Source organism: Capsicum annuum, chromosome 9 (assembly GCF_002878395.1).
Source record: "Capsicum annuum cultivar UCD-10X-F1 chromosome 9, UCD10Xv1.1, whole genome shotgun sequence".
NCBI classification, from domain to species: Eukaryota; Viridiplantae; Streptophyta; class Magnoliopsida; order Solanales; family Solanaceae; genus Capsicum; species Capsicum annuum.
Window position 1 is genome coordinate 52673661 of NC_061119.1, and position 11008 is coordinate 52684668.

Consider the following 11008-nt stretch of genomic DNA (forward strand, 5'->3'; position numbering starts at 1 on the left):
GTTCTAGTGCCATCCGCATCCCACTGAATTTGGGGAATGGGGTCTTCCACGTCACAAGTGTGATGTTACAAATGCTTCAAATAAAAGGACTCTTTGGGGTTCAATCTCATGAAGACCCCAACTTGCACTTGAATTTTTTTTAGAAGTATATGCCCCATTTGACATTGCTCATGTCTCACAAGAATCCTTACGATTGTGCCTCTTCCTATTCTCTAACGGGTGAGGCAGTATTGTGGTTGAGGTCTCTTCCCACTGGGTTAATCATATCATGGGTCGATCTTACCGATGTTTTCTTAGATCGTTACTTCCCACCATTAAAGATATTGTAATTACAGGACGAAATCATTAATTTTTGTCAACTTAATAACTCAATAGGGATCCTCTATATGAAGTTTGGGAGAGGTTTAATGAAAAACTTGTGCAATGTCCTAACCATGAGGTACCAGACAAGATGCTCTTACAAATATTCTATAGGGCATTAGACCAACTCAACAAATCGTGGTGGAGAATTCCAACGGTGGGTCACTTTTGAGGTTGTCAAATAGAGTAGCTTCAACTTTGCTTGAGAAATCACAAAGCAAAATAAGGGGTGGCACACCCGGGACACCGAGGTAGTGAAAGGTTCCCCTACCACCTCCTATGTGGATAAGGAGAAAAAAAGAAAGAAGAAAAGAGCGAGGAAAATTATGGTGAAAATGAAGACATAATTAGACCTCTTTACAAAGCATGTGATGGGTGCAACCACAAAAATGGTAAATGTCATGGAATCTAAAGGATATGATAAATAAGTAGCCAAGAGGCTTGATGAATACATTAGATACTTAGTAGATTTCTTGAGGGGTTCTCTCCCGGCCTATCAAAGACAGAGTGGTAACCAAGGTTGGACCGATCATAATCGAGAAAGAGAATGATATGATAAAGATAGAGATTGAGATTAGAATTATAAAGAAAGGGAGTATGATAGATATGTGCCCCCATGAATGGGTAAATAGAAAGGAGTCAAATCCCGTAGATCCCAAGAAGTTCAAAGCCGAGGATGTGCTTGCTAGAATCTTGATGAGAGTGGAAGGAACGAACAAGATGGTCTGAGAATTAAAAGGACAATTTTCTCAAATCAACCAAACAGTTGTCTCAAACTCTGCTTCAATCAAACAATTGGAGACCCAAATCTCAATCGCACTTAGTGCTAGGCCCAAAGGTGGCCTCCCTAGTAATACGGTGGCAAATCCAAAAAATAATGCTCAAATCTTAGCAATTATAACCCGGAGTGGTAAAAAACTTGGTTCACAAGAGGTTGAGGTCAAATAAAAGTCTCATGATGATCTATTAAACACAAATAAGAAGCATATAGGTGAGTCAAATGATAAGGCTCCAAAGTCTGAAGAAGGGGATAATGAAGAGTCGGTGATAAATGAAGAGATGGTTGATGAGGAGGGAAATCTTAAGGTAGTTGAGGGTGATGAAAGGCAATGTGACCCGTTGTGCCAAATTAAAATCCATTCTCCTTTCCCTCAAAGAATCAAGAAAAAAAAAGGAAAATGTCAAATTTAAGAAGTTTCTTGCCAAGCTTAGCAACCTTTCAATCAATATCCCATTACTAGAAGCCATTCAAGAAATTTTGGGATATGCTAAGATAATAAAGCTATTGATGTCCAAAAAGTGCCTTGTGGATGGTGAAACCATTGAAGTTACCCATGGTTGTAGTGCTATCATGACTAGTGCTATGGTAAAAAATAATAAGGATCCGGGAGCCTTCACAATCCCTTGAACCATTTGGACACACAAATTTGAGAAAACCTTGTGTAACCTTGGTGCAAGCATCAATCTTATGCCATATGCAATTTATCGAAGACTTGTTTTAGGAATTCCAACTCCCACAATAATGAGACTCTTAATGATGGATCACTCCATCAATAAACTGATTGGAGTTTTGTATGATGTCTTGGTCAAGGTTGATCATTTCATTTTGCCGGCGGACTTTATGGTCCTAGATTATGAAATTGAGCAAGAAATACCTATTATCCTTAGGAGACCCTTTTTGGTAACCGGTAGAGCAATTGTTGATATGGAGCAAGGAGAAATGAAATTTCGGGTTTAAAATAATAAAGTGTCTTTTCGGGTTTGTAAAACTAAAATTAACCAATGGAACTTCAAGTGTTGTCCGTCATTGATGTGGTGGCCATGGAGGTGGATGAAGTATCCCTTAAGGATCCAACTTGAACGTTGAAGAATGTCATGCCAAAATGATAAATTAGGTGCTAGGTTGGAGGCAACCCACCAATGCCATGAAAGTGGCTCGTATCCTTTGAATTTTGATTACTATAGTAGGTTTTATTTTTGTTTGTGATTAATCCATGAAATTATGGTAATATAAGGTGTTTTGAATGAGGTTGAGAAAGGGTAAGTGTGGTCCATTTGAGTAGTGGCTGAAAATGGAAAGTAGAGGACCAGAAATGGGCCTTAGTTACTGCAATCACGGTATGCGTGCTATCCAATCGCGATTGCCATTTACCCAAAATTGTGAAACTTTGACCGTAATCGTGGTCAAACCTGGTTTTAAAAATGATTCAGCACCCTATTTTCCCCCATATTTCTTTCAGATTTACCTCAACTTACAACTGACTCTGAGTGTATTTTGGGCATCCAAAAATGCTTAAACATCCTTCCTGCATCTCTCAATCCGATATGTGATTCAAATTCTCTCTTTTATGCTTCTGTGTAGGCCTTAGAACTCATGTTTTAGGATTGGCCTAAAACTATGATTTGTATACTAAATCTGTCTAAATTATGCTTGTTTGGTGTGATTCGTTGTTGCTATTAGTGCGCACACACTTAGGGAAGTCTTAAGTACCCAAAGTTTTTTAAAATGATAGAAATAGAATGTGCACACCAAGTGTTCTATTAAATGCCCGAATGAATTTCTTTATCATTTTTACTTGTTCTAAGGTATAATCGAACATCTAGGGACTATATTTCATGTTCATAATGTAAATTATTGATTGGGAACACAAATGGGCATTGAAATTGGATGTTTAAAACTTTGAAAATTTGGCCCGATAATGCCTCAGTTACTGCAATCACGATAACTAGATTGCAATCAAATTAGTGCTATCACGATCACAAAACCATGATACGTTAGCATGGTTGCGTCTCAGTGGCCAACAATCACGACATCTAAGGTTGTTTTTCAGTCTAGACCAAAATCTTTCAAATCAATTTCTTGCCAAGAAATTGCCAAGATACCATCCCATTAGCTTAATTTAATAACATAGCATAGTTTTCATATGTAAATGTGAATAATTATTTTTTTTGTTGTTATCTAGTTTCTAAAGATTAAGATGGGAAGATACATCCAAACTCATTTCATGGATGCTGAGTACCAGAATCTACACTATCCTGACTTGCCTAGAACCAAGTTACTCCTAAAGAAAGGCATGTTCTTGGACAGGGTACTGGAGAAGCTCCCGGCCTTTCATGGCCGCTTGGCTGTCACTGGGTGGAGGTTCTTTGCTCTGGATCTATGTCAAGCAAATGAGCATTGGGTGAGGGAGTTCTATATATATGTCAGTGTAGTCTCTATCTCAGACCCAGTAATGAGGATCCAAGGAAAGGAAGTTCACTTTAGAGCTGAGCAGATAAATAACATATATAGGCTACTAGATGTTGACATGAAACCATATGAGGATAAGGGTTGTGAACCTGGGAGTTGGCTCGCTGATAAGTTGTGTCCTAGTACAGAGGTTTCTTGGGCTACCATAGAGATGGGGACATCATTGCATGATTTCACAGTTGAGGCTCGAATTTGGTTGGCAATCATCTGTAGATAGATTTCTCCATGCACCAATATGACATTTGTCCCTGCTATGAGAGTCTGAATGATTATATGTATTTTGGATAACATTTCTCTATATATTGGGCATCTTATTCTGCTATACATACGATATTTCAAGCTCAAAGGTGGCTCCTTGCTTTTATTCCCATCGTTGATTACTAAGCTTTGTCGAAGAGCCGGGGTTCAAAAGCACCCCAGAGATACTTGGGTACACCCAAAGACCCTCATTTACCCCCTTAAGATTTGGGCCTGGTTAGAGCAAGAAGAGGAAGATCGATGTAGGCAAGTCGATAGATAATGACACTGACTCTTGCATGTCATCTACAATAAGGCCTTTTGAGGAGATCTCAATTGAGATAAGAGAAATCAAGGAGCATGTAGCTGGGTTGCCTACGGGGCTGGTAGAGCCTTCTACCATTTATCACTCCTATATTGCTCAATTTGATTACGAGAAATACATAAAGGACCAGATAAAATAGGGAGCCACTATTTATAGGATTGAGATGGCCTACTTATCTTTGGATTTGTGACATAAGGAGCCAGGGGATTCTTATGAGAAGATGAAAAAGAGGGAGAAAAAGAGAGATGAATTCTCCACGAAGATGTGGGAGAGGGTGAATAACCTTTGAAAGGTCCTGAAACCCAAGGACAAACTTTCTTCTCTTAGAGATAAGAATGATGATGAGGTCCTACCTGTATGGTCAGATTCAGATGATATTGGAGGTGATGCGGAGACCAAGGGAAACTATAGTCCTTGATGCAGTTACAGGGAGCACTCTTTACTCTTTTTATGCTTTCTTGATTATACAGTAAAGTCACTGCAAGATTTTAGCTGGGGGTGCCCATCTTTGAATTTATTTATTTTGCCACGGTCTGTATTATTGAGATATTTGTTGGATGCTTCTATGTTGATTTTGATGATTTTTATTTTGGGTTGTAATAATTGGACAACCTGATGGTGCCTATATTTCATGGATTAGTTGTTTGCTTCATTCTTAGACTTTTATTTTGTTTCTATCTTATTAGTGATGTTGTCGGATGAGTCTTTCCCTATGATAGATTGAGTGATGACATCTTAAGGAAAAATCTTCGTGATTGGGTTTGGAGACATAGATTCAGGGAAAGTCTAAGTACCCATAGCATTGGAGTTTTGGGATCACCTATAAACCTATGGTGAAGTATGAGTAGCCATATGGCTTGCCCTCTTGAGAGACAAAATGTAAGATGATAGCTTGGCTTGATGTCTGAAATAGCAAATTTTGCATGGTGTAAATATGAAGTAAACACCCTTCTCCATTCAAAACTTTTGAAAACCAAAGGCGTGGACGTGAACAATTTTGTAATAATGCTTTACCTCTTTTTATGACTCCAAAGTCCTTAGTTTGTAATACATGGTAAATACCTCCTTTTGTATCTAGTAGGAAATGCAATTGAGCCTCCTTGAAAAGTTTGCATATCATGGGTGGTGAGTGTAGTCGCTTAACTCTCATGCTTGCTTGTATCATCTAGAACTAGCCCCGTTAGTGTCTCAAGTCTAATCGTGAGTATGCTTGGTTGGTGAAATGGTCTTAGGCCTTCTTTGTCAATATAGGAGCCCATTTTAGCCTAAATATCCTACCCGTACATGGAATAGCATCCTTAGTCACCCATTTTGATCCTTCAAGCCTTTCTTTAGAAACCACATAACAAGCCTTGAACCATTTGATGTTTACCTCTTTGTTGAACTCTACCCTCTTTGAACTTGAAAATGCAACTTGAGGACAAAAGCCTAAGTTGGGGGTGGTGAGTTTTGGAAGAGATGACCTTGGGCCATGATAGTGTAAGTGGGTTCCTAAAATTTAAGAAAAGAGAGTAAGTGAAAAATTTAAAAAAAAAAATCATCAAAAGAAGAAAAAACATAGATTGCACAGAAAAAAATTGAGAAGAAAATGCTTTCAAAGAGATGGGCAAATCAAGGTAGTGAAAGTAGGCATGTGTGAAGTTGGAAACAAATGCAGTAGCCCATGGTCCAAAGTTTGATTGAATAGTGTGATTAGATGTTCAAGGATGGTATAGTCACTTTGTTCCCATATGATATCATACCTTTTATCGATCCTATATTACTAGCTTGAAAAAGTCCTTCGAGATCTCAAATCAAGTGTATTCATAATAGTGGCGATTTAAAATAAGGACAAGCATATGGTATGATACTCATTTGTATTGAGAGATTCTTTGTGAGAGTGAGTGTTTGCACTCAAATCTCTTGTTTCATGATAGATAATTTGGTGGGGGGATTTCTTTTTGTAAGGAGGCATGTAGACAAATTGAGGCAGGTGAAATTGTCATATTCTGAAAATGAAGAAAATGAGTATAGTTGAGTCGCTATCGATGGAGAGTCACTTTTAGAGAGTTGTGATTGTTTCATTGTTGTTCTTTAAAGTCTTTTGTATCCTAGAGATTATAATTTATGTTGAGGGGAGTTGTGAAAATAGCTTTACCCCTGCTTGAGAGTTACTTGTTGGTTCTAATCAAATTCGAAGTCATGGTGATCATTTGGTTGTACAAATGAGCTTAAAATTGCATAGTCTTATTGAGTAAGAAGTAGTGTTTCTTGAGGAAAAGCAAAGCTTTAAGTTGGGAGTGTTGTTGATTTGAATTTACCACTCATATAGATCCAAATTTGTGCACACTACTATGAGTAAATGGTGTAAATGAGGCAAATTTTCCATTTGAATGCACTAATTCCCTTGGTTTGCAGGTTCACAGGTAAATGGAAGAAAACAAGTGAAGTGAGCTAAAAAAAGGAACAAAAAGAGCAACGGAGTACAAAAGCTGGAAAATCAAGAGCTGGGATCGACCTCAGTTACTGCGATTATGGCCAGTCAAGGCCAGGTCAAAGCATGGAGATCGCAATAGGTTCAGTCTGATCACGTGAGCTGGAATCTCGATCAAGCACCAGCGTTCGCGATGGAACGGAAAATAGACCATGGATAGATTCGTAATTTCCCCCAGCTGGTTCCAATCCTAAAAAGGGCAAACCCCTTTCAGTTAGACATATCTTTCAACTAGAATTCAAGTTTTGGCATTATAAAAATCCTACTAAATTGGGAAAGACTATTAAAGTTAATTTTCCAAGTGAGTTTAGTTATAATTAAAGTTGAATTTGAGAACACCCTTGCTTGCATCTTCAATGGAAGCTTTGAATGAAAATTTGGGTACACTTCTTCTCTCAAACTTCATGAGTAGCTAAATATCTATCTTGGAGTTATGTTCTAATAGGGTGCAAATGTGTATGGGTTTTGATTGTTAGTGTAGATTCTTCGTTAAAGATGTTGAGTTTCACTAATACTTGATTGTTGAATTGGAATTTGTGGGTGAAAGCCCTAGATTCCCAAAATTCCACATCATTCTTTAAAGAGTGATGTGGGTATTCATTTAGAACCCATATCATTCTTGGAAGAGGGATACAAGTAATAAGTATTTGTGAACAATAATTAGATGTTAGTTTATTCCTTTACATTTTCTTAGAAATATGGATGGATTGTGAATTTGCTATGTCTTAGGCATCTTCCTAAGAATAGGGATGTCTAATTGAGGTTATGGGTTGATTTTTTTGCCACACTTATGAGGTATCCGAAAGGATCCATGGGTGATATTTTGGTGTTTGGTTGAAAAACTAACATCAAAACCCCTAACCTAGCCTACTCATTTAGTCATTAGCTAGATTTTGTATTTGATTCTCATGTACCCATGCACTATTTGCCCTAGGAAAGCATAATCCCAAGACTATTCTCCTACTGTAATCTTATCTATAACTGTTGCTCTAAATTGGTTGCTCAAGTATTTTTTGTTCAACAATCGTTCAAAACATACCCCCCCCCCCCCCCCAAATTTTAGTTTATGGTTTACTTTATGTTTACATTTCAGGTAAATACTTAGAAGCCTTCAACACGCATAGGATTTGAATACTAGTTACATTCCTTATGGATTCGACCTCAACCCAAGTTGGGTTATTATATTTCACAATAATTTTCCTTCACCAGAACAATGTTATAGGTGAGCATGATCAATTTTTCAGATGATTGAGACATTATTGGAGTTCAAAATGAAAAAGAAAGAAGATACAAAAGTTGAGCAAGAAAGAAGAATATTGAAGTTCAAAATATAAAAAAACAAGGCTCTTTTGTACATGAAAATTCTATTGTTCATTATAATTTGAAAATTTCTAATGTTACAATTGGAGATGGAAGAATGTTATTTTACCGTTGGATTTTTTCAATTATCAATAATAGACAATGTAGTTGATGATATACATGTCCACAAATCGGTATACCATATACTTCAATCGATAATAATTGTATATGATTAAAAAGGGGTCTAATTAAATAAACAAAAGAAAAGAATTGGTAAAATACACTTCCAACACTTTGGTACAACATATTAAGGTAAAATTCACTTCCAACACTTTGACACAACATATTGTAGTCTACCTAAGTCGGTTAGGATGATCAAAAGTGCTTTGGGATAAGCAATGATGGTCTAAGCCCCCATAAAATGACTAAAAATGAGAATAATTAAATAAATAAAATATATAAATGGATAAAAATCTGTTCAAACACTTTAATAGGAGTACAACTTATTACAACATGTTATAGTCTATATAAATTGATTAGAGTGATCAAAAGTGCTTATGAATGAGTAACCAAGGTCCACAAAAAATAATAATTTAGACTTATATTTTTTTATTTTACATGGTTTTTTTTGTGTGTGTAATATTCTTAAATGAAAAAGCCCTTAGTTAATTTCACATACTAATATAAAACTGAGGATTAATTCTAGTTAATACTATCTTAATCATGTGGTTGCAATACATTATCTTAAATGTTTTTGTAAAATTTTATTTATTAATATGAAGATTTGAGTTAACTAATTCAAAGATCTAAATTATTTTTAGTAAAAGGTAGATAGGTTTTCTTTCTTTCATATTTTATATAAATGTTGAACCTCTTTCTTAAAGCAATCTTCAGTATTATTTTAATTAAAAATAAACTGATAAACTTCACTATCAAATTTTTTTGGGGCTTCAATATTTTGGAGACATAAAGCAAATGATTTACTAGTTGTGCTATTGAGCCACCCCTGTTTTCATATCAACTATCCTAAGTTCTGTGTTCTACTTTTAATAAGTACGATAAGCCCAGTGACTTATTGCATATTATTATTTTTTTCTAATATATAGAAATGTGAGTTGGAGGAAAAACAAAGGCATAAATGTCATTTTACATCTAAATGGTACAATAATTAGTCAATAATTATATCAACAAAGAATTTCATTAGCCTTTTTTTTCTTGTTTATGTGTCTACATTTTTTCAATGGACCCATTATTTCGCTAACAACATTTTTACTTTCAAGTCTCAACTTATTCAACCACTTTATTTACGAAGAAGTATTTTAAATAAATTTGAATTTATAATCTAAATCTCCTTTGACAAAATATTAAATTGTTTATATAGAACTAAAGTTATTTTTTATTTTTATGTGGTCAATGTTGAATTTTTTTCTTCATATATTTATTTTCTTATATTTTAAATTTTCTGAATGAAAATTCTTACTATGTCGAAATTTTCAATACTCCAAGCTTCTAATATTTTAGTTTTTTGCCCAAGAAATACTACCATGCATGAACATGGTGGGTTAAAATTTAAAGTTGTTTAACCTAATTTAATATATATATATATATATATATATATATATATATATATATATATATATTGGTTTATTATCAAATAATACAATTATTAGTCAATAATCATATTAACAAAGAATTTAATTAGCCATTTTTTTCTAGCTTATGTGTCTACATTTTCCCAATAGACCCATTATGTGACTAAAAATAATTTTACTTTCAAGTCCCAACTTATTCAACCAAATTATTTTTGAAGTAATAATTTAAATAAATTTAAATTTATGATCAACATTTTCCTTCACGAAATATAAATTATTTATATAGAACTAAATTTATTTTTATTTTTATTTTTTTGTGGTAAATGTTGAATTTTTTTTACTTCATATATTTATTTTTTTATATTTTAAACTTTCTGAGTGAAAATTCTGATCCCATCGAAATTTTCGATACTTGAAGCTTCTAATATTCTAGTTTTTCCCCAAAAAATACTACTACACATGAACTTGGTGGGTTAAATATATATTTTTTGTTCATTATCAAATAATATTTCAAAAAATATCATTAAGTCAATCTATAAATGTTTGACTAGAAATAAAAAAGAATTACATATGGGACATTCATATAAGGCTTCGAACACACAATTTTTGTATTCACTTATGTATTGTAGATATAATCACAATTGACATTCATGTCAACTAGCAAAACAAATACTTAAAAGAGAAATTTTTAAAAAGAGATTGAGGTACATTAAATGGTATGTGTAAAGAACGTTTACTATATTATATAAATATATTTATATGTAAGCTCTGAAAAAAATTGAGATTTGCAATCTTTAAAATAAGATTATAATATTTCATATATTCCTTTATTTTCTCCATTTGTGTTGTGCTTATATTCCTAAATAGTGTAAATGTCATTTCACATATAAATGGTACAAATATTAGTCAATATTCATATCAATAAAGAATTTCATTAGCCATTTTTTTTTCTATCTTATGTGTCTACATTTTTTCAGTGGACCCGATGTATGACGAGAAAATTGAAGGAAAGGTGTCGTTTAGGTCTTGAATGAAGGATTGGTGACATTGACCAACATAAAGGGTCAAACATAATTTGAAAACTTGATTAAGTTAATTGTGGACTTGATTAATATTTTCAAAACTTTCTAATCTTTTCAAAAATATAAATCAACCCACACCTCTCTCCTCTCCAAATCATCAACCGTCTCTGTCCCCCCTCTCTCTCTCTCCCCCCAACCAATAGTTATGCAAAATTTCTCCCTTCAATCCCCGGTGACTTGAACCTACGGAAAAAAATAAATGGGCGAGTACCTTTTTTACTTTCAACCGTCAATCGACGTAACAACGATATTCTCTGGCTACAACACCTTCGAGTTATTCATCGTTCCATTTCTTCTTTCACAGGTAAAAAATTATTTTTATTTAGTTATGAAGAAAAATAGGAACTCAAGCCAATTTCTCTTTTAGTATTGGTTAACAATTTCAATATT